Source organism: Artemia sp. Qi Xiang Cuo, chromosome 21 (assembly GCF_049724085.1).
Source record: "Artemia sp. Qi Xiang Cuo chromosome 21, ASM4972408v1, whole genome shotgun sequence".
Taxonomy (NCBI): Eukaryota; Metazoa; Arthropoda; class Branchiopoda; order Anostraca; family Artemiidae; genus Artemia; species Artemia sp. Qi Xiang Cuo.
In genome coordinates this window covers 8,796,271-8,822,613 of record NC_142814.1, presented here as the reverse complement: position 1 = coordinate 8,822,613, position 26,343 = coordinate 8,796,271, and the positions used below count along the sequence as shown (strand labels likewise).

General features: G+C 38.9%; 1 protein-coding gene across 1 annotated transcript in view; it reads right to left on the bottom strand.

Moving 5' to 3' along the window:
- Positions 1-12,340, bottom strand: part of LOC148939212 (BTB/POZ domain-containing protein 19-like) — a 183,175-nt gene extending 170,835 nt beyond the window's left edge. Inside the window, exon 1 of the mRNA XM_089106812.1 lies at positions 12,214-12,340. The gene's annotated coding sequence lies outside the window, so the exon portion shown is untranslated. The remainder of the gene's footprint in view (positions 1-12,213) is intronic.
- Between the last annotated feature and the right edge of the window lie 14,003 nt (positions 12,341-26,343).

The window sequence follows — 26,343 nt, the reverse complement described above, 5'->3', positions numbered from 1 at the left end:
ATCATAGGTTTCATACAACACACACCTATGAAAGTCTAATAAATCCAGCTCAGAAAAGTAAAAAATAGCAAACTACATATCCCAAATCATAGGTTTCAGTCAACACACACCAACGATAGACTAAGAAACCTAGCTCAGAAAAGTCAAAAATAGCAAACTACTCATCCCAAACTATTGGTTTCAGACAACATTCACCTACGAAATACTAGAAAACCTTAGCTCAGAAAAGCCTGAAATAGCAAACTACAAATCCCAAATCATAATGTTCTGACAACACATACCTATGAAAGGCTAAGAAACCTAGCTCAGAAAAGTCGAAAATAGCAAACTACACATCCCAACTCACAGGTTTCAGACATCACACACCTATGAAAGACTAAGAAATCCAACTCAGAAAAGCCCGAAATAGTAATTTACATATCCCATATCATAAGTTTCAGACAGCATTCATCTATGAAATACTATATCCCAAATCATAAGTTTCAGACATCATTCACCTACGAAATACTAAGAAACCTTAGCTCGGAAAAGTCTGAAATAGCCAACTAATCATCACAAACTCAAAGTTTCAGACAAAAAACACTTATGAGTGACTAAGAATTCTAGCTCTGAAAAGTCCAAACAGCAAACTACACCTCCCAACTCATAATTTTCTGAAAGGACACATCTATGAAAGGCTAAGAAATCTAGCTCAGAAAAGTCAAAAATAGCAAATTAACCATCCCAAATCATAGGTTTCAGTCAACACACACCTACGAATGGCTATGAAATCCTGCTCAGAAAAGTCAAAAAATAGCAAACTACATACCCCCAAATCATAGGTTTCAGACATCACACACCTACGAAAGACTAAGAAATCCGGTTATGAAAAGTCAGAAATAGCAAATTACAAATCCCAAATAATAGGTGTAAGACAACACTCACCTATGAACGTCTAAGAAACCTAGCTCAGAAAATTCAAAAATATCAAACTATTCATCCCAAACTATAGGTTTCAGACAACAAACAGCTATGAAAGGCTAAGAAATCCAGCTCAGAAATGTCAACTGTAGCAATCCACACATCCCAAATCATAGGTTTCAGACAACACACACCTATGAAAAGACTAAGAAATCCAGCTCAGAAAAGTCAAAAATAGCAAACTACACATCCCAAATCATAGGTTTCAGACAACACACATCAACGAAAGACTAAGAAACCTAGCTCAGAAAAAGTCAAAAATAGCAAACTACTCATCCCAAACTATTGGTTTCAGACAACATTCACCTACGAAATACTAGAAAACCTTAGCTCAGAAAAGCATGAAATAGCAAACTACACATCCCAAATACTAATTTTCTGACAACACATACATATGAAAGTATAAGAAAACTAGCTCAGAAAAGTCGAAAATAGCAAACTACTCATCCCATATCATAGGTTTCAGACACTACACACCTATGAAAGACTAAGAAATCCAACTCAGAAAAGCCCGAAATAGTAATTTACATATCCCAAATCATAAGTTTCAGACAGCATTCACCTACGAAATACTAAGAAACCTTAGCTCAGAAAAGTCTGAAATAGCCAACTACTCATCCCAAACTCGAAGTTTCAGACAACAAACACCTATGAGTGACTAAGAATCCTAGCTCTGAAAAGTCCAAAAAGCAAACTAGACCTCCCAAATCATAATTTTCTGAAAGGACACACATATGATAGGCTAAGAAATCTAGCTCGGAAAAGTCAAAAATAGCAAATTAACCACCCCAAATCATAGGTTTCAGTCAACACACACCTACGAATGGCTAAGAAATCCAGCTCAGAAAAGTCAAAAAAATAGCAACCCACACATCCCAAATCATAGGTTTCAGACACCACACACCTACGAAAGACTAAGAAATCCGGTTATGAAAAGTCGGAAATAGCAAATTACATATCCCAAATCAAAGGTTTCAGACAACACTCACCTATGAACGGATAAGAAACCTAGCTCAGGAAAGTCAAAAATAGCAAACTAGTCATCACAAACTATAGGATTCAGACAATAAACACCTATGAAAGGCTAAGAAATCCAGCTCATAAAAGTCAAAAATAGCATACTAAATATCCCAAATCATAGGTTTCAGTCAACACACACCAACAAACGACTAAGAAATCTATCTCAGAAAATTAAAAAATAGCAAACTACTCATCCCAAACTATTGGTTTCAGACAACATTCACCTACGAAATACTAGAAAACCTTAGCTCAGAAAAGCCTGAAATAGCAAACTATACATCCCAAATCATAATTTTCTGACAACGCATACCTATGAAAGACTAAGAAATCCAGCTCAGAAAAGTCGAAAATAGCAAACTACACATCCCAAATCATAGGTTTCAGACACCACACACCTATGAAAGACTAAGAAATCCAACTCAGAAAAGTCAAAAATAGCAAACTACATATCCCAAATCATAAGTTTCAGTCAACACATACCAACGAAAGGCTAAGAAACCTAGCTCATAAAAGCCTGAAATAGCAAACTACTCATTCCAAACTATTGGTTTCAGACAACATTCACCTAGGAAATACTAGGAAACCATAGTTCAGAAAAGCCTGAAGTAGCAAACTACACATCCCAAATCATAGGTTTCAGACAACACACATCAACGAAACCCGGGTGCTCGGGGAGAGCCTTTGTGGGTCTGTGGGTCCCTTGAGGGCGGGTGGTCCTTTGGGAGCTCGGGGGGACCTTTGGGGACCGGGGGAGGGCCTTTGGGGGTCTGAGGAGGGCGTTTGGGTGATAACATTTCGAAATTTTTACTTTTTAGTTTACTTTTTGTGCGGCGCATCCCTGCGGCTCATCCTGCGGCACTTTCTTGCGGTGCCTCCCGGCTGCGAATCCCCTGCGGTGCTTTCCTGACCCGCGGCGCATCCCTGCGGCACATCCTGCGGCGCTTTCCTGGCCCACGGCGCATCCTGGTAGCGCTTCTCGGGTCGGGGGGACCTTTGGGGGGTGGGGGAGGGCGTTGGGGGATCGGGAGGCCCTTTGAGGCCCAGCGGCGGGCCTTTGCGGGTCTGAGGTGGGCAGTGGGGGGCCTGGAGGGCATTTGGGGACCGGGGGAGGACCTGTGGGACCCCGTTGGTTCTTTGGGAGCTCGAAGGGCCTTTGGGGGGCCCGGGGATGGCCTTTGGGGCACAGGGAGGGCCTTTGGGGGTCCGGGGGGGCAGTTGGGGGCCTGGGAGACATTTGGGGACCGGTGGAGGGCCTTTGGGACCCCGTTGGTCCTTTGGGAGCTCGATGGACCTTTGGGTGGCCCGGGGATGGCCTTTGGGGCACAGGGAGGGCCTTTGGGGGTCCGGGGGGGGGGGGCAGTTGAGGGCCTGGGGGACATTTGGGGACCGGTGTAGGGCCTTTGGGACCCCGTTGGTCCTTTAGGAGCGCGATGGGCCTTTGGGGGGGCCCGGGGATGGCCTGTGGGGGGCGGGGGGGGCCGTGGGGGGCGCCGGGGGCCCTTGGGGAGCTTGGGGGGCCTTTGAGGACCGGGGCCTTCCTTCGGGGTTGGGGTAGGAGGATTGGAACCCTTTGGGGTTGGGTTAGAGGACCTCACAACACTGTTCAAATGAAACTTGTGTATTATAACGACCACAGAGTTTCACCATTAAATTCTCTTCTAAAATCTATTCAAAAATCATCTTTTAAAATGTCTCTAACTGTTTCGCCGAAATTGTTCCATAACGTGTCGAAAACACTTTCGCCCAAATAATCCCTAAACCTAATTCAGCGTTTTCCCTTTGGTTTTGGCATCTCTGCGCTAATGCATATCAAATTAATAAGAAACCTGATTCCCGCACTAAAAGAATTCATCGCTAAGATGTTTCTTGGAGAATTGTTTCCATGGCCTTTGGCTGTTAATATCCTTTGGAGTTCGACCGAAAGCGTTGTTTCCGAGGCAAAGACATTAATGACATGGATCTATTCCTGGAGAATCGTTTCTATGCGAAAATTTTTAAAGTCTGACAGATGATGTCATTGGTTGATTGATCTGTCAAGAAAGGGGAATTAATTTGTTGTTTCTAAGGGGAATTATTGATTCACGATAGGTGAATTGAGGTCGACAGCACAGGTGTTCCAAGGTCGATGTTGTTGTTGTTGTAAGTGCACGCTCTCAGCGAATGTCAAGGTCGATATTGTTGTTGTTGACACATTGGAAAAAGAGGTCATTGACCCCATTAACCACGTGTTCTCCCTAGGGAGGCTATGCCCATATATGGTGTACGTACGGGACTGACATTACCACGTGTTCTCCCCAGGGACTCTCTGCCCATATTTGGTGTACGTACGGGAACTGACATTACCACGTGTTCTCCCCAGGGACTCTATGCCCTTATTTGGTGTACGTACGCGACTGACATTACCACGTGTTCTCCCCAGGGACTCTATGCCCATATTTGGTGTACGTACGGGACTGACATTACCACGTGTTCTCCCCAGGGACTCTATGCCCATATTTGGTGTACGTACGAGACTGACATTACCACGTGTTCTCCCCAGGGACTCTATGCCCATATTTGGTGTACGTACGGGGCTGGTACCCCCACTTCTACTGGGGAGGAAGGTACCTAGGTTAGGATACGTGTTCAATATATGATATGCTTTACCCCCAACCCCCTAATGTGCAAATATATAGCCCAAATTTGTTTCTAAACTATTTTATATTCAACCTATTTTGTTTTATTCATCAGCTTTAACCAAACTTGACTTTTTAGAAAGGCCCGCATAATGGGATAGCACCGATTCTTTTACAAAATTTTCTTAATTGAGAAATTGATAATCCTGAATCATCAAAAACTTAAAAATGCTAATTCCTCATAAATTTGGCAACAGATCGTAGTGCTGCACGAAGACAATACAACAGTGCAGTTTTACTTCGATAAGTTACTTTACTTCACAGTTTTATTTATCTAATCAGAGCTTCAAACCTTGCTCCCTTTCCTGACGTTCGCGTTTCCTTTCAGTTTTTTTTTTTTTACCACAGTTGTACCTCAATTTAAGTATTTTATTTCCCGACTGCCTTTCCAAACATTTCAACTAAGCATTTGATTGTTTATAAAGTGGATACAAACAAATGAGCCGTTTCATTCAGGAAGGATTGGGATACATAAGAAAAGAAAAGGAGAATTGACTGTTTATCACAATGCTCCTGCGATAGACCATTCATTTTTTAAGAATTGCGACAGACAAATCAAATTATCCTGAAAACACTTTAAAATGCAATAAACATACCCAGCCGGTAATTACAGATACTTTATTAACCAATTATATTTCCCAACAACTTGAATTGAGCATTTGTATTTTAATTTAAAGCAAATATAACTAAATGAGCCTTTTCATTCTCGAAGCATTGTGAAAACACATAAATTTTACCATATTATCCTTGCGTTAGGGCATTCATTCTTCAAGGATTGAGATAAAACTGTCAAATGGGATAAAATTGTTGATGGAAGCAGCATTATACTACTACTACTGCTGCTAACAACTCAGAACAGCACCACGCCACCAAAGGCCAACATAGATACGCACGCTCCTCCTCCATTACATTCCATTCAAGCATCTATTCAAAGCACTTAAGCCGGTTTAGAACCGGACAGCAAGAAGTACCGGGATCTCCAGTTGAATGGATGCTTTGTGCAATCCTGGACTCATCTTTGTCAAAACTTGGTTTTCCACACTTGGCGATGCTCTGCTATCAACAAGAGGCGAAATCCTGCACAGACAATTTCAAACCTATTGCCTCCGACTCATTATATATTCATGCCTACGAATATTATGCTACTACGGGGGAAAGGCAACACATAATTGACAAATTAGCTAGGAACAGGTTTTTCAGCCAAAAAAGCCCACCAAAACAGACCGAACGCAGAAGATTTGTTCATTCATCATAATCCAGTGCAAATGCTGTGTCGTTTACTTAATACCCTTAACCGTTCCTGAGATATTGCAGATACGCTCTTTCGGCAGACTGTATGCAAACAGCGCGTTTTGATTTATTTCATAATCCCCTCAGAGTTTTAAAAAAACACGCTTAATCGTTCCTAAGATATTGCAGATAAGTCCTGTTGACAATCTGGATTTCAAAAGCGTCTTTTGATTTTTCTTCAAAATCGCCTGAGACTGAAAGTTTAAATTATCACCCTTATCTCTCCCTGAGATATTGCAGATACAAATATTTGACTGCTTAGCTGCACATTACGTCTTCTAATTTAGCTCAGTATCTCCTGAAAGTAAAAAAATAATACACTTATCTTGTCCCTGACAGATTGGGGATACACCGCTTTGACAGCCTGCCTGTACATCGTCTTTTGATTTAGGTTAATACCCCCCCCCCCTCAACTTTCCCTGTAATATTCACTTTAATACCCTTAGTCTTTTCGGAAAACCAGGATCATATATACCCCCCTTCCCAATAACAAAACCTATATGTAGACAATTGAAAACCTGCATAATTTTCAGTCCTTGCCCCAGGGGATTTAGGGGTAATATCAACCATGGAGGCATAGCTTTTGGACCTTTTGAATGTTTTAAGTAAAATTGCTGTCTCAAAATTTTGAGAGAGCAGAGGGGAGGGTAGCTAAAAAGGGGATGGGAAGGGCTGGTTGCCTTTTCCCTGAAAAGGGCACAAGAACTTTCAATTTGAAATCAAATATTTCCGCTCTCCATAGTTCTACGACCACTTCTTTCGCACGAAGTGACCTGGAGAAAAGAAAAAACGACATTGAAAACATATTGCTCTTTACTTAGGCGGCGCTAATGCGCTGCCTATGATGGGACAAGACACAAAACAGAGTCAAGATTCAACCAATAAAGGCCCATTGTATCCACTCCCAGAAAAAAATATAATGTAGCACTAATTAAAGGGGTAAAGAGTGAAGCTTTAAATAGTTTGGGATGGAGGAGGAGCGTGCGCAGCTGTGGTAGCCTCGGGCATATTGGTGCCCCTATGATTTGTTAACAATAGTAGTAGAAGTATTAGCCGCTAGATTTTTGGCGCCCCCTCGGAATGATATTTTGAGATAGGCTTACCTATCTTTTTTTTCTTTTTCCCATTTATAAGAGAGCCTTCCTCGGCAGTGTCAAGACAAGCTACCCCATTTTCCCCACCCCCATTTCCCCCATCCCAAGAGCCACATCCACCAGCTTCAGACCCGCTTAGACAGGCAACACTCTCCTCTCAAAAGAGAAGAGTCACACACGACTCGCCAGCCATCACCAGCAAGCGCGACTTGATCCTCAGAGCTTGTACTACCAACAAAACTTCTTTCTCTCACCTCGGATTGTCCCTCAGGAGATTTTTTCTTTGCTTCACAGCTGGAACCTCAGATATCCAGGGGTATTGACCCACCCCCCGTGGATGATTTTGTAATCCATCACTAACTTCAGTCAATTCAATCTACGTATCGTATTCCACAAAATGCATCTGCCTCCTGGTCAGGAACTGGGCAGCAATAGCTATATGGTGAGTGAAATTGCCTAATACTCTCAGGGGCAACACGAAAAGGCTGTCACCAGTATCCCAAGTATGTTGATTACAAAATGTGAGGCTAATCTTGCAACATACCCATAATAAAACACGCGATGTAGCACCCAAACAATGCGTGGTTTGTACAAAATAAATATCCTGGATTTTCACAAAGGCCTCCATATTCCAGAACAGTTAGTATCCAAAGATTTCCCAGTTTGTTGCCCTAGGACTGTTGAAGCATTAAAACTTGTCAACGGGCAGCTTACCAGCTCCCTGAGTGAAATTCCTTTGTTCCCTAGGGCGCCCCCGTAACCCCGTATGAGATTGGATCAAATTCCAACATGTCCATTTTAATTAGATTGATTAAAACTGAATGAAAAATGTGCCTACGGGGCGATACGATTCGTGTAGCCCAGAGGAAGAACTTAAAATTACGCGAACAGCCCTTTTAGACCAGCGTCTTCATATATACACTTAGTAGAAATGTGGACACGTTATGCTGCTGGAATTAGTATCATTTGATTCAGATTCTTTTAACTAGGTGTAACTTCTGCTAAATCTTTTCAATCCAATGAATGACTCTCATTTAGGTTTTAAAATGGACATTTCATGATTAATTTGTAGGCAAATCTGGGAGGTGTCCAGGTCGGTATTAGAACCATAGAGACTATTAAGACTCTTTTAAATTAGGCTTTTATTTCCTGCATACTTAAGGAAGCTCTGCTCCGGAAGCAACATCATTCTTTTTGCGGGGTTTTTGTGTTTTCAGTAAATTGCCAATTTTGTATAATTCTACAAATATAGTGAAATAAGTTGCGATAAAAGATACTATAAAATTAAGCGTCCGATCGAATGAGCCACCTCTTGATCTACTAGAACCACTGGATCAACATTTTCATCCCCACGAAAGAAATGGCAAAACAAAAAAATAGAAACCAATCTATAACTATCATTCTCGAGAAGCCACATTGCATTTGATGTGCAATTTCCTAAGATTATAGCCGTATTTTGGAGGTTTCCCCCTCCTTTTCTAAAATCAGTTGCGTTTCTGGTCTCTCCCGTGACCGGGGCAAAATCTTGATTAGCCACCCCCCCCCCTGTCTCCCAAAACTCTCAGGCCAAATTTTAGAAAGGTTTCATTCATTAAAGAATATTTCCATTTATTTAAATCTGACTTTCCTTACTTTAGCCTCTGACAAATCATTTATTATCTCGTCTCAATTGATCACTTCTAATTCTTTGCGTTCAATTCTCATTAAGTACATTCTAAGACCGAAAAATAAAATAAAAAAAAACGAAAAAACGAGGGTAGTTGTCATCCAGTGGAACGATATGAATTGAATATAAGCAGATATTTCGACAAAGACCTCCGCCAAATCGTCTTCAGTGCTCAGAAAAAAATTAAAATATTAGAACAAAAACAAAATCTTACCTTTTGAAGTAAACTTCACGAGAAAAGAAAAGACACTTTCACTTTTCTCTTCGTAAAATACTTAGTAAAATACTACCCACATTCATACTGCAACGCCTAAGAACTGCAATAAAATCGCAACTCAGGGAAGAGCAACACGGCTTTCGACCTGGTAGGTCTTGCTCTGATCTTATTTTCATTCTTAGACTAATTGTTGAAAAATCCACGGAATAAAACAAAAACACAATATACAATGATTTTGAAAAGGCAGTCGGTTCAGTTGATCTAAAGATTTTATGGAATATTTTGAATCATTTCGGATTACCTGATAAACAAGTCAAAATGCTAATCGCACTCGATGAAGATACTGAATGTTGTGTGCGTGCAGAATATCGGGATACGCATTTCCTCAAGATAATGTCTTGTGGCAAACAGGGACTACCCCTGTTCCTGTTTGTTATTGTTATGGACCACATTCTAAGGAAGTCATCAGGCTTTGGAATTGAAAATTTGCAGCCGATTATATCTCTGACCTGGTCTGCGCTGACGACATTGATCTTCCCCAAGAAGCGAAACAACGATTGCAGCTGCTATTCGACACCATAGATGAAAAGACCGAAAAATTGGGGCTTACAGTGAATGTCAGTAGGATAAAGAGCATGGCTACATCTGATTCTCCGCTGTCACTGACACGCAAAAATAAAGCAATTGAACAGGTCAATGAGTTAAGTACCTCCGGAGTTGGTTTGATTATTATGGCGAAATAGCCAAAGAAATCAAGAGGAGGACTGGGCAAGCAACAGCGGCTGTAAATAAGTTGAAACCAATCTGGAATTATTATGGCGAAATAGCCAAAGAAATCAAGAGGAGGACTGGACAAGCAACAGCGGCTGTAAATAAGTTGAAACCAATCTGGAATTATTATGGCGAAATAGCCAAAGAAATCAAGAGGAGGACTGGACAAGCAACAGCGGCTGTAAATAAGTTGAAACCAATCTGGAATTATTATGGCGAAATAGCCAAAGAAATCAAGAGGAGGACTGGACAAGCACCAGCGGCTGTAAATAAGTTGAAACCAATCTGGAATTATTATGGCGAAATAGCCAAAGAAATCAAGAGGAGGACTGGGCAAGCAACAGCGGCTGTAAATAAGTTGAAACCAATCTGGCGCAGTATGAAATACTCTATGCATTTGAAACTCGGCCTCGTGAATAGCAATGGGATGTCCATTCTCCTCTATGCAAGTGAATGCTGGAAACTAGATTTCCACCTGGAGAAATGTGTCCTAACCTTTGAAAACATGTGCCTTAAAAGAACACTGAACATATCGTGGCAGGAAAACGTCAAGACCATAGAAGTTAGCCGGTGAACCGGTCAACTATTAGTTGCTAACCTTCTAAAACGTAGGAGATGGACATACCTTGGCCACGTCCTTCGTATACCAGAGGATCGACCCCATGTACATTTTATGTGTGTTGCCCTTAAGGGTGGCACGAAAGAGGTTGACCAAGGGGGTGCTACCATTTCATCTAACCGTCAAAAGCACTAAACGTCATTTCGTGGACAAGGAAAATCCGTCAGAACTTCGACAGTCATAACATCGACACGTCTGGACATCAACAGTCACAATCGCTACCTGTCAGAACGTCGACAGTCATAACATCGACAAGTCAGGACATCGACAAAATCCGTCAGGACAAAAAAAATTATAAGTTTATATTATATTAATAAGTATATAATAGTTTAGAAACAAATTTCGGCTATAAATTTGCACACCACGGGGGTGGGGGTAAAGAATAGCATATATTAAATACGTAACCTAACCTAGGTACATTTTCCCTCTAAACCCCAAAAAAACTGAGGTTTTAGAGTTTTAGATGTTATGACGGATTTTGTCGATGTCCTGACGTGTCGATGTTATGACTGTCGACGTTCTGACGGGTACCAATTGTGACTGTCAATGAACTAACATGTCCATATTATGACTGTCAATGTTCTGACGGGTAGGGATTCTGAAGGATTTTTGTCAATGTTATGACAGATTTTGTCGATGTCCTGACGGTAGTGTTACTGACGTGTCGATATCCTGACTCCTTCCCGACCAAGAAACACCTTGCGACGGCAGTACGAACTGGATCTGAGTAAAGGGAGATGTCTCTTCGACCACAGTGGGAGGAAGTCACGGCTGCAGCTCGGATTCATGTCGTCTGGTGAGGTTTCGTGGACGCCCTATGCACCATTCCTCGCTCTGAAGGGTCTAAGGCCCTTGTTCACAACCGATTTTGGGTCCTGCACGACCTAGGCATTCCTAAGATCCTGGTGTCCCCTAGTGATACTTAAAGTTTCGTATTCAGAATTCTAAGTGTATCCGTCTGAAGGAAGCTTAAAAGGCCCTTAACTTGTTATCTAATGAAAAAAAGTTTTAATATAACACTTTTTATACAATGTATAACGTCATTGCACTACTATAATCGATCTTTTTCTCTTTAAATGCATTTGAATGTGACGTCATTCACATGAAAGCTGTTCTCTCCAAAATCAAGGCTCTAAAGTAGTCAGCCGAATGGTGAATGTCACGTTACCTACCAAAATATTGCTATGCCCCACTGGTGGGGCCTGTGCCCCACGTTGGGAATAACGGTTCTAAGGCAAACGACTGCTCATTACTGGCCACCGACATTGCAACCATTAATAATATTTGATACACAATTTTTAAGTTAGCTAAGACCCCTTCATCTCCGTAATGCACAATTAATTCTAACACATCAATAGATTTATTATAGAAAATGTGTCTTTTTTTATATTGCGTAGTTTTTTTTTTCATGTTTATATGTCGACACATAAATTTTTTTTATATGTTTACATGTCGACATATAAAAAATTTTTTTTTTTTATATGTCGGAGTTCGTTGAACTTAGAAAAACTGAATGGGGTCTATATCATCGAAATATTTTACTTTTATTGTTACTTACTTATATTTTTTAGAAATGGCAATGAAGATATGTGAAAAATATGTGTTACCACTAACTGTGTCCTCTAACCGCTAACTGTGTCGAAATTATGTTTATTTTAAAAAACATAAAATTTGAAAGATTACAAAGTTATTATAACCGTTATATTATTTATTTGAAATTTTGCACCCCTAAAATTTCTGCGCCTGGGGCAAGTGCCCCATGTCCCCTCCTTAAACCGCCTGTGCATAAAATATACACTTTTTCTGGTGCTAATTACCTTCGATAAATAAGTTAAAAATTACGGACCTTACATACTTGGAATCAGCAAGAAAATCAATTCTTTTGTTTTGTATAATCTTACCAGAATTATAGTTTTTTAGATTTTCTATATCTATTGACAAGTTTCGCTCTTTACATCTCGTTCATTACCAAGAACAGCTCGAAAATAGCTCTTCTTTCTGTCTTGCCAGGATATTGCCAGAAAAAAAGAAACTGAAGCAGATGTCTCGTTCCCGGATGAGTCCCAGCTGGTGTCATTATCTCAAAAGATATTAAATACTTTATAGTAATTAAAAACATATCTGATAAAAAAATGTTTTCTTAGCTTCACACAAATCCGTAGTCTAGGCACGTACGCAGGAATCTGTTTCAGGGGGGGGGGAATCCTTCAAATCCCTTATTCTGTGAGAAGTATCAAAAAATTATGGGAAAATAAAAAAAAAATCATGAGATTTCGGGGGGGGGCGGGCCCGTATGCCCCCCCCCCCCCGCTTGCGTACGTCCCTGCCGTAGCCTATTCATGAAAAAAAATGTCTGCAATATTCAAAGTCTTTGCAAATCGAATGTCTTTGCAAACATCGAAGTCTTCTAAAAGACGTACTATTTTACTTCGACATGCTATCGACACATTCTAAAATGCATGGGAACATTTTAATATTGCTGATATAACTCATTTAACTAAATGATAAAAAGTGAATAGAAATTAAAGAAATTCTCCCAAAATGACAGACAATTCAATAGGATAATGCAGGGAATGGTTAAAAAATGAAAAGTTTATTTTAACCAAAATTTTCTCGCCTTCAAATTTAGCTTCAAAGGCCTTGCGACAAAATGTCCATATTTACTGGCATGTGTTCTAAAAATATCTTGAAAATAAGTAATTCTCTGAAAGAAATCCTTTTAGTTGCAAATAAAATCCTTTGCATAAACAATCTAGAAATATTCTAGAAGGAATATTTTACAAAAAGGATATACGGAATACAATCTCTTCTAATATTCTACAAGAAATATAGTACAAAAAGATGTCCGTCTAGTGTTCTAGAAGGGGTATAACCTCTTCTAATATTCTAGAAGAAGTATCGTACGAAGGGATATCAGTCTAATATTCTATAAGGGATATAATCTGTTCTAATATTTTAGAAGGAATATCGTACAAGGAGATATCCGTCTACCATTTCAGAAGAGATATAATGTCTTCTGACATTCAAGAAGAGGTATTGTACAGAGCGATATCCTTCTAATATTATAAAAGGGATATACTATCTTCTAATATTCTAGAATGTCTTTGAGAAGGGGGAATTTATCTACACCCTTCCTGGGTGGCCTTTGCTGTAAGACATATATAGGCTATGATTTTTACTTATTTTTATTTCGCCTTATAGCACGACTTGTATCAGTTGTGTCGTTAGTAATTGTCGGTTCGTGTTGGCAGGCGGCTCGTACTTTACGCACACTCCAGACGACGCCGAATCACGAGGTAAAATCTTTGACGCATGAAAAACTGGGCACAGAGATGCAGAGACTTTACTTGTAAAGAGTTTCCGTTCATTTCACTAGCTTGAATTTCATAAGAAAGGAACAACCAGGTTTTATCTTTTTACTGACTTGGCATAGGAGCCATAGGTAAATACAACAACGGGTAAAAAAGATAGGTTTATTTGACTTCCCTTTCGGGCAATCACTTTAAGTACCGGGACGAAAAATAAAAGTCTAATATTTTGGAGCAGTTAAGTCAAAACTTAAACAACCATATATATGTTACAGTGAATGTCCGAAATCTAGCTAATGTCGACACTCACCGGTGAATGTCCAAAATTCCTTCTTTTTTTGATTCAATTAGCTTTGCAAGTCAGCTTTTTCAGTCTCGCGCAAGCTATGACGGTAAAAGTAGTTGGTTTACGTTGATTTAGATTAGATCATGTTAGGCTAAATTTGGTTATAAATATCAGAAACGGGCCAAAAACCAAACTTAACCTAACTAAATCTAATCTAACCTAACCTGTTATCCTCAAGCCTTGCATTAAGCTGAAAAAATTGACTGGCAACGCAGACTAAATCCAAGAAAACAAAATCACTCGTACATTCACCGGTGAATGTCGACATCCACGAATTTCGGACATTCACGGTCTCGTATACACAACTTAAAAATTAAGAAGAATCATGAACTCAATTTTCAATGAAAAATGCCTCCATATGTAGTTATATAGTTTGGTAGTCGCGGGCCCAAATTTACAGAACGAAAGAAACGCAGGTGAGAAATCAGCTTATATAAGCCAAAAACTTAAGGCACTGAACCGCTTAAAAAGGTGTTAGTTGTCTTTGGGAATCAACAGATTGTTAATGTTTGAATTTTTACGAACGAAAAACGTTGCCAAATTCAGCTAATTAGTTTTACTTGTTTTTACAGTCCAAGGTGACAACACTGACAAAACGCGGTTTTCATTAGTCTGATAAGAGATCCGAATTTCAAATATTAAAGGTATTTACTATTTTGCTCTAGTTTTTGTTTAGGATAAAGACAAAAAAAAAAAAAAAATCAAAGATCAAATATGCTGCTGGTACATACTAGTCTGATATGTAGTCTAATAAGCATACAAGGGGCATACTTATTAGACTTTTAGACGTTTCTAAACAAAATGGCTGCAAATCACCGAATTTGGGTCCAATATCATTGAACTTAAAGGGGGCGGATAGAAGAAAAGGAAAGAAAAGGGAGGCTGGCAGAAATCCCTTTCTGCCCTTAAAACATTTAATTGCCAATTGAACGGGCCCCTCCCAAATTTCTTTGGCAACCCTTCCGTGAAAAGTGGCCAGGGAAAAAGGTTCCCTGTTGTGTGCACCTGTTTTGTGCTATTGCTTCTTTCCTGAACTTGTTAATACATGTTAATACCTGTTAATACATATTTCAGGATCAGTATCAGTATAAACAAAAACTAGAAGAAAATAACAAATACGATTCGAAATTCCAATTTCATTCCGCATTAGCGGGGGCTAATAGAAGTTTTAATCGTGAAAATATTTGAAACAGAATGAATTTGAGTCGTATATTCTCTTTGTTGGTAACCAATGTATTTGTGAAAGGGTAATCAACGATAATTAAAAAAAAAAAAGTAAACTATCTAAATAAAAAAGCAGAGTCTAATTGAAAAGCTTTTTTATGTTTTAAACGATTAATCCGACTGCATTAGTGCTTATATTGAATATGAAAATCAAGCTTAAAACGAAAAAAAATATTTTGCTATTGAAGAATAAATGAAACTTGACGAACAGAAATTAGATAAACAATCAATGCAAAAAAAAAACAACATACAATAGATATTAATGTAAATGAATAAATAAATCTTAAAACGAGTGAAACTTAAATTGAATATGCAAATTAAGCTTGAAACAAACAAAAATCACTACAAACAAGAGTTTGGGTATCGCCTCTGTCTTTTAGACTGTAAAAGTCTAAAACCTGCTGCGTCATTGGCGCTTTACTGAAAACTATATGCGTCTTGAATAGTCCTGGAAAGTATAACAACATCAAATTGAACATTTGATGTATAATGATATGAACTGTTGAAAGATCCATCAGTTCAAGAATTTATTTCACTCTAATTTTATTTTTATTTTCTATGCTGTAAGAACTGAAAAAGAAAATATTTGTAATATAATTCGTTTTCAATGAAACGCCAATCACGCAGTAGGCTTTTTGTTTTTAGTTACAGTTAAGGAAGGGGACAGTATCCAAACTCTTGTTAGTAGTGAAACTATATTCGTCTTCGAAATATTCGTCTCTGAAACTATATTCGAACAACTTTAGAAAGAAATAATAAATTAAACTGAATATTTGATTTATAATGATATTAATTGCTGAATGCTCATCAGTTCAAAATTTTAATTTTAATGTTTATTTTCAATATTAAGTACAAAAGAAAATATTTTTAATAAAATTGGTTTTAATGAATTTCTGTTTGTTTTAAGTTTCATTTGCACTTCAATAGCAAAATATTTTTTTTCGTTTGAAGCTTTGTTTTGATATTCAATCTAAGCATTACTCGCTTAAAAATCTATTTATTCATTTATATTATTACTTGTTGTATCTTTTTTCCTATGATTGTTTATTTAATTTCTGTTCGTTTTGAGTTTCATTTATTCTTTAATAATAATTAATTAAAAAAACTTTTTCCATAAAATAAGTTTTTCAAAGAAAAGTAAAGAACTCCATTAAACAAAAAATGAGCAAAAATAAAATAAAATAATCTACCAAGCGTGAAACTACCACAAATCAGCATCGATAAATAAATGAAACCCAAAACGAACAGAAATTACAATAAAAAACCGAGTCAAGCTCAAAACGAGCAGAAATTAACACAAGTTTGGCGCAAAACCCCTATGCCTTCCCAAGGCCAGAAAAAACTTGCACTTTGCTGAAAAAAATATAAATGTTTTTACTTTTAAAACTTTAATAAATCAAATAATATTAAGATTTTGATTACTAAATATCAGTATATGTATATTAAACTGACAATGCACATTTATTTGCATTTTTTCAGTAAAGTGCAAATTTTGTCCTGGCTTTGGGAAGGTCTGGGCTCTGGAGGAGCGTCCTCCTCAAAAACATGTTTTCTAACTGGAAATCAACTACGCTGAACAAAATGGCTATCTCAAAATTTTGATTGGATGTGTTTGGGGAAATGATGGACGTGGGGGGGGGCTAGTTGCCCTCCAATCAATTTCGACTATTAAAAAGGACACTATCCCCTTGAATTTCCAATCGCATGAGCCTTTTTAGAAGTTTCTACGACAACCCCTTCTATAAAAACCTTATATGCCCCCAGGGCATAAGTTAAAACCCTTGCCCTGAGGGTTGTGGGGGAGTGTCCTCCTCAAAAACATATTTTTTATTTGGAAATCAACTACGCTGAACAAAATGGCTATATCAAAATTTTGATTGGATGTGTTTGTGGGAATAATGGGCGAGGGGGGGGGGGACTAGTTGCCCTCCAATCGCTTTCGACTATTACAAAGGGTACTAGTCCTTCGAATTTCCAATGGAATGAGCCAGTGTTGAAGTTATTACGACAACGCCTTCTATATAAACCTTATATCGCCCCAGGGCATAACTTAAAACCCTTGCCCTAAGGGCTGTGGGGGATTGTCCTCCTCAAAAACGTATTTTCTATCTGGAGATCAACTACGCTGAACAAAATGGCTATCTCAAAATTTTGATTGGATGTGTGTGCGGGAATGATGGGCGTGGGAGGGGGGGGGCTAGTTACCCTCCAATCACTTTCGACTATTAAAAATGACACTAAAACGCTCTATTTCCAATCGAATGAGCCTCTTTTGAAGTTTCTACGACGACCCCTTCCATATGAAGTACCCTGCTCTAAAGGAAAAAAGAATAAATAGTACATTGTGCCAACATCGTTCTTATATGCCCTCAGGGCATATATTAAAACCCTTTCCCCGAGGGTTGTGAAGGATTTTCCTCCTCAAAAAAATATTTTCTATTCGGAAATCGACTACGCTGAAAAACATGGCTATCTCAAACTTTTAATTGGATGTGTTTTGGGGAATGATAGGCATGGGGGGACTAGTTGCCCTCCGATCACATTCTACTATTGAATGGGGTACTAGCAACTCGAATTTCCAATCGAGTGAGCCCTTTTCGAAGTTTCTACGACAACTCCTTCGATACGAAGTGCCCGGGTCTGGAGAACAAAAAAACACACATTGTGCCCACATCGTTCTTTGCTTAGGCAGCGTTAGCGCGCTTTCTATGATTTCTGGTCGTTTTGAGTTTGAATTTTAGCAGGCATTTGTATCTGCTGACCTTAAGTTTAAAATGTCCTTTAATTTTCGTTGAAAATCTTATTTTTCGGAAAGTTTTTTTTTTAATTAATAATAATAAAACATTGGAGCCGTATGGCCTTTACTACAGGCAACGCTATAGCGTTGCCTCTGAAAATAAACAAATATTGTTTTCAGTAAACCGTAAATATCGCATTCCCCTTTAACAGCTTAAAGGGGGCGATTATGGCCCTGCTCCAGTTTGTGGTAAATAGTGTTCATTGAGTTGATTATTGATTTAATTTCTGTTCGTTTTATGTTGTATTTATTCCTTCATAGTAATTTGTTTAAGTTTGACTTACTATGTGACTTTATTAATATTGGTTTTCAACTTTAATCAGCTTAGAACCAGAAAATAAAACGATTCAAGTCCAAAACAGGACCACAAAAGGATGAGCGCGTAGATTGCCAATACCCCCTTTATTAAGTCTCATGATTTTTTGGATTTGTCCCATAACTTCGAACTTTTTTCATACAGTTCGCTTTTTTTGCTTCTGAGACCCCCCCCCCCCTTTATTAAGTACCATCATTACTAAGCTATATCAAAGATTTTTGTTTGTGGGGGGGCCAAACAACCTTACGAATGCATCAAAAGTTTATTTATATACATTTTTGTTATTTTTTTTTTTACAGATCGTGCCAAAATTTTGGGTGTGTGTGTCCAAACCCGGTAGTAGCCCTCCCCCCTTCTGGATGCGGTCTTGATCAATACCAGCCTAGCCTAAGAACTTGGATTTCGTACTTGTAAGTAGAATGGCCCCTATTGATCCCACGAGAACCACGTGGTTTATGGTTTTCTCAGTGAGAATGTAAAAACAGATGAAATTCTCACTTGAAAAACCATGAATTTTGTCGCATTTATGGTTGTTTTCATGGATGGATATGTGTGTTGTTAGATTTATTTTATGTTTTTCTCGGATGTCAACATCAAATTATGGATGTTTTATGGTTTTTGTCAGTGAGAATTTGAAAAACATGAATTGTCTCACATTTATGTCTGTTTTAATGGTTTTTGTCAGTGAGAATTTGAAAAACAGTGGCTTTGTAACAGTTATGGATGTAAACAGAAATTCATGTCTGTTTTATGTTTTTCTCAGTGAGAATTAAAAAAAAGGAATTTGCTCAATTGAAAAAACAGGAATTTTCTCGCATTTATGTATGTTTTCATGGATGGTTATGTGTGTGGGTCGATTTATTTGATGTTTTTCATGGATGTTTAATGGTTTTTGTCAGTGAGAATTTGAAAAACATGGACTTAGTCACATTTATGGATGTCAAAAGCAATTCATGTCTGTTTAATGGTTTTTCTCAGTGAGAATTTGAAAAACATGAACTTTCTCACATTTTTGTATGTTTTTATGGTTTTTGTCAGTGAGAATTTGAAAAAACAGGAACTTTCTCACTGAGAAAACCATAAACCAAGTGATGCTGTCACGAGTCAGAACATCTGTGCTGTCGACCTCAATTCACCTATCGTGAATCAATAATTCCACTTAGAAACAACAAATTAATTTTCCCTTTCTTGACAGATCAATCAATCAATGACATCATCTGTCAGACTTTAAAAATTTTCACCTAGAAACATTTCTCCAGGAATAGATCCAAAATCATTAATGTCTTTGCCTCGGGAACAGTTCTACTGGTCGAACTCCAAAGGATATTAATAACCAAAGGCCATGGAAACAATTAGGCAAGAAACATCTTAGCGATGAATTGTTTTAGCGCGCGAGAAGGTTTCCAAATAATTTGAAATGCGTTAGCACAGAGATGCCAATAACAAAGGAACACGCTGAATTTGCGTTTAGGGATTATTTGGGCGAAACCGTTTTAGACAGGTTATGGAACTATTTCGGTGAAACAGATAGAGACATTTTAAAAGAAGATTTTTGAAGAGATTTTGGAGGAGGTTTTGAGTGTGGTCGTTATAATACACAAGTTTCATTTGAACAGTGTTGTGAGGTCCTCTAACCCAACCCCAAAGGGTTCCAATCCTCCTACCCCAACCCCGAAGGAAGCCCCCGGTCCTCAAAGCCCCCCAAACTCCCAAAGGTCCACCGGCGCTCCCAAAGGCCCTCCCTGTGCCCCCAAAGGCCCTCCCCCAGGCCCCCAGGCTCCCAACTGTCCCCCCCGGACCCCCAAAGACCATCCCTGTGCTCCAAAGGCCCTCCCTGTGCCCCCAAAGGCCCTCCTCCGGTCCCCAAAGGCCCATCGAGCTCCCAAAGGACCAACAGGGTCCCAAAGGCCCTCCACCGGCCCCCACCTACCCCAACAGCCCTCCCCTGGTCCTCACAGGTCCCCCGGGCACCCAAAGGCCCCACCGGGGCCCAAAGACCCACCCCCGGTCCCCCAAGGTCCCACAGGCCCCCAAAGGCCCACCCTGGGTCCCAAAGGCCCTCCTCCGGTCCCCAAAGGGCCATCGCGCTCCCCAAGGACCAACGGGGTCCCAAAGGCCCTTCCACGGGCCCCAACTGTCCCCCCGGCCCTCAAAGCCCATCCCGGCGCCCCCCAGGCCTCCCCAGACCCCCCCCTGCCATCCCCCGACCTCCCACGCCCCTACACCGGTCCGCCAACGTCCCCCCGCGCTCCCACAGGACCACCGATCCTCAAGGGACACAAAGACCCACAAAGGCTCAGCCCGTGCACCCGTCTTTCGGGGAGGTGTGTTGTCTGAAACCTATGATTTGGGATGCGTAGTTTGCTACTTCAGGCTTTTCTGAGCTAAGGTTTCCTAGTATTTCCTAGGTGAATGTTGTCTGAAACCAATAGTTTGAGATGAGTAGTTTGCTATTTCAGGCATTTATGAGCTAGGTTTCTTAGCCTTTCGTTGATGTGTGTTGCCTGAAAATTATGAAGTGTGGGGTGTAGGTTGTTATTTTTTACTTGTCTTTGTTGTTTGTCTTAGTCTTTCTGCGTTGAGTGTTTACTGAAACCTGGGACTAGTAGGTTGTAATTTGATATATTCGGCCATTCTTAGCTATGTTTTCTATTATATAATAGGTATGAATTGTAAGAAAATTATGATTTGGAATGTATATTTTGCTATTTCCGGATTTTATGAGCTAAGGTTTTCTAGTATTTCGTAGGTGAATGTTGTCTGAAACCAATAGTTTGGGGTGAATAGTTTGCTATTTTTGACTTTTCTGAGCTAGGTTTCTTAGTCTTTCGTTGATGTGTGTTGACTGCAACCGATGATTTGGGGTTTGTAGTTTGCTATTTTTGACATTTCTGAGCTGGATTTCTTAGTCTTTCATAGGCGTGTGTTCTATGAAACCTATGATTTGGGATGGGTGGATTGCTACTTTTGACTTTTCTGAGCTGGATTTCTTAGCCTTTCATAGGTGTTTGTTGTCTGAAACCTATAGTTTGGGGTGGATGGATTGCTACTTTTGACTTTTCTGAGCTGGATTTTTTAGCCTTTCATAGGTGTTTGTTGTCTGAAACCTATGATTTGGGATATGTAATTTGCTATTTCTGACTTTTCTGAGCTAGGTTTCTTAGCCTTTCATAGGTGTGTGATGTCTGAAACCTATGATTTGGGATGTGTTAGATGCTATTTCTGACTTTTCATAACCGGATTTCTTAGTCTTTCATAGGTGTGTGATGTCTGAAACCTATGATTTGGGGGTGTGTGGGTTGATATTTTTTGACTTTTCTGAGCTAGATTTCTTAGTCTTTCATAGGTGTGTCCTTTCAGAAAATTATGATTTGGGAGGTATAGTTTGCTTTTTGGACTTTTCAGATCTAGGATTCTTAGTCACTCATAGGTGTTTGTTGTCTGAAACTTCGAGTTTGGGATGAGTAATTGGCTATTTCAGACTTTTCTGAGCTAAGGTTTCTTAGTATTTCGTAGGTGAATGATGTCTGAAACCTATGATTTGGGATATGTAAATTACTATTTCGGACTTTTCTGAGCTAGATTTCTTAGTATTTCGTAGGTGAATGCTGTCTGAAACTTATGATTTGGGATATGTAAATTACTATTTCGGGCTTTTCTGAGTTGGATTTCTTAGTCTTTCATAGGTGTGTGGTGTCTGAAACATATGATTTGGGATGTGTGGGTTGCAATTTATTGACTTTTCTGAGCAGGATTTCTTAGACATTCGTAGGTGTGTGTTGACTGACACCTATGATTTGGGATGATTAATTTGCTATTTCTGACTTTTCTGAGCTGGATTTCTTAGACTTTCATATGTGTGTCCTTTCAGAAAGTTATGATTTGGGAGGTATAGTTTGCTTTTTGGACTTTTCATAGCTAGGATTCTTAGTCACTCATAGGTGTTTGTTGTCTGAAACTTCGAGTTTGGGATGAGTAGTTGGCTATTTCAGACTTTTCTGAGCTAAGGTTTCTTAGTATTTCGTAGGTGAATGCTGTCTGAAACTTATGATTTGGGATATGTAAATTACTATTTCGGGCTGTTCTGAGTTGGATTTCAGAGTCTTTCATAGGTGTGTGATTTCTGAAACCTATGATTTGGTATGTGTAGTTTTATATTTTCAACTTGTCTGATCTTTGTTTCTGATCATTTCAGATGTCGGTTGGGTCAGTAAAATATTATTTTTGTAAGTGTAGTTTGATATTTCAGTATTTTCTGAGATATGTTTTTCTAGTATATCTTATGTGAATGTTGTCTGAAACGTATATTTTGGGGTGAGTAGTGTGCTATTTTAGACTTTTCTGATCTAGTTTTCTTAGTCTTTCGTTAGTGTGTGCTGACTGAAACCTATGATTTGAGATACGTAGTTTGCTATTTTTGACCTTTCTGAGCTGAATTTATTAGCCTTTAATAGGTGTGTGTTGACTGAAACCTATGATTGGGAGGAGTGGTTTGCTATTTTTGTCTTTTATGAGCTAGATTTCTTAGCCGTTCATAGTTGTGTGTTGTCTGAAACTTATGATTTGGGATGTGTAGTTTGCTATTTGAACTTTTCAGAGCTATGATTCTTAGTCCGTAATAGGCGTTTGTTGTCTGAAACTTCTAGTTTGGGATGAGTAGTTTCGCTATTTCAGGCTTTTCTGAGCTAAGGTTTCTTAGTCTTTCATAGGTGAATGATGTCTGAAACCTATGATTTGGGATATGTAAATTACTATTTAGGGCCTTTCTGAGTGGGATTTCTTAGTCTTTCATAGATGTGTGTTGTCTGAAACCTATGATTTGGGATGGGTGGATTGCTACTTTTGACTTTTCTGAGCTGAATTTCTTAGCCTTTCATAGGTGTTTGTTGTCTGAAACCTTTAGTTTGGGATGAGTAGTTTGCTTTTTATGACTTTTCAGAGATAGTTTTCTTAGACGTTCTTAGGTGAGTGTTGTCTGAAACCTATGATTTGGGATATGTAAATTACTATTTCGGGCTTTTCTGAGCTAGATTTCTTAGTCTTTCATAGGTATGTGTTGTCTGAAACCTATGATTTGGGATGTGTGGGTTGCTATTTTTGACTTTTCCGAGCTGGATTTATTAGCCGATCATAGGTGAGTGCTGTCTGAAACTTGTGATTTGAGATGGTTAATCTGCTATTTCCGGCTTTTATTAGCTAGGTTTCATAGCCTCTCATAGGTGTGTGTTGTCAGAAAATTACGATTTAGGATGTGTAGTTTGCTATTTGAACTTTTCAGAGCTAGGATTCTTAGTCCATCATTGGTGTTTGTTGTCTGAAACCAATAGTTTGGGATGACTAGTTTGCTATTTCAGGCTTGTTCATTTTGAATTTCTGTCATGAAATGCAAGAGTTGGAAAATAAGGGTCTTAGTCCACCAGCTCAGTATTAGGGTCCCAGTCCACCAGTCTGAACGGTGGAAATTCACTAGCTCAGAATCGGGGTCCTAGTCCACCAGCCAGAATGGTGGAACTCCGCTAGCTCACTATTGGGGTCTCAGTCCACCAGCCTGAATGGTGGAAATTCACTTGCTCCGTATTAGGGTCTCAGTCGACCAGCCCAATTGGTGTAAATTCACTATCTAAGTTTTGTTGTCTTAGTCCAACAGACTTAAATTTTTAAATTAACAATAGAATACACAAAAACTTACACACACACACACATTAACACCTACACACACACACCAAAACTTAAACACAAACGATGACACATACACACACACTAACCCAATTACACACACACACACACACACACAAACTTACACATTCTCAAGAAAACTTACATTCACAAAAAAAAATAGATTCTAAATTACAATTAAACACACACAAACACACAAAACTTACAAAAACACCAACACAAACGAAAACTCACAAACACAAACAAAAACAAAAACAAACAAAAAAACATAAAAACAAACACACACACACACAAAAAAACCTACACATTAACACAAAAAAAAACACACACACAAGCAGAATAAATTACACACACACACACACACACACAAACACAAACTTACACACACACACGAAAACTTAAAAACACACGCAAAAACTTACACACAAAAAAACTTAAACACACACACACACACAAACAAACAAAAACTTACACATGCACGCGAAAAATTACATACACAAAAAAACTTAAATTAAAAAAAAAACTTACACACACACACAAAACAAAAAACCACCCAAAAACGAACACACAAAAACAAAAACCCCCAAACACAAAAAAAAAAAAACTTACAAAAAAACACAAAAAAACACACCAACACAAAACTTACACATTAACACAAAAAAACTCACAAACACACACGCACAAAAACTTACACACACACACACACACACATACACAAAACTTACACACACACACACGCCAAAACTTACACACACACAAAAACTTAAACAAGCACACGAAAACTTACACACACACACAATAAAACATACACACACACGTAAAAACACATACACACACACACACACACAAAAACACACACAAAAACAAAAACAAAAACAAACAAACCAACAAACACACACACACACATGCACACAAAAACTTACACATGCACACGAAAACTTACATGCACACAAAAACTTACACATGCACACAAAAACACACACACACACACACACACAAACACACACACACACACACACACACACACACACACACACAAAAACTTACACATGAACACAAAAAAAACTCACACACACACGCACAAAAACTAACACACACACACACACACACAAAACTTACACACACACACAACAAAACTAAAACAAACACACCAAAACATACAAACAAACAAAAACACACACACACACACACACACACACACACACAAAGTTACACATACACACAAACACAAAAACTTACACACACAAAAACAAACACACAGAAACACACACACACACTCACACAAACCAATACACAAACACACAAAAAAATTATAAAACAAATATATATAATTGACAAAAACAAAAATACACACACACACACACACACAAACACACACACAAACACTTACTAATGCTCAAAAAAACTTACATGCAAACAAAAACTTATACAAACACACACGAAAAAAGAAACACACAAGTCAAAACTAACACACACAAGAGATTAGACACACAAAAAACTTACACACACACACACACACAAAAAATAACACATACACGCAAAAAATAACACACACACAAACAAACAAAAAAAGAAACACACACAAAAACAAACACACACACACACACACACACAAAAAAACATACACCCACACACAAAAAAAAACACACACACACACAAAAACAAACACACACACACAAAAACATACGCACACACAAAAACTTACACACACGCACACAAACAAACACACACACACAAACTTACACACACGCACACACACTTACACGCACACACGCACGAAAACTTATGCACACACACAAAAACAACCATATCACAGTTACATTGTCTTAATTTTTCAAATTTCATTTTGAATTTCTATCGTGAAATGCACGAGTTGGAATATTTCAGTAGTGACTTGATTTGCTTTACCTTCTCACAGTTACTTTCTCTTGATTTTTCAAAGTTCATTTTGAATTTCTGTCATGAAATGCAAGAGTTGGAAAATTGGGGTCTTAGTCCACCAGCTCAGTATTGGGGTCCCAGTCCACCAACCTGAACGGTGGAAATTCACTAGCTCAGAATTGGGGTCATAGTCCACCAACCTGAATGGTGGAAATCCACTAGCTCATTATTGGGGTCTCAGTCCACCGGCCTGAATGGTGGAAATTCACAAGCTTAGAATTAGGGTCATAGTCCACCAGCCTGAATGGTGGAAGTTTACTAGCTCAGAATTGGGGTCTTAGCCCACCAGCCTGAATGGTTGAAATTCACATTAGACGAGGTTACGTGCGCACACACACACAGAGAGAGACGACTAACACACAGAGACAACACACACACAAAGAGACGACACCTAACCTTTTCCGGTGAGTATGGTTAGGTTAG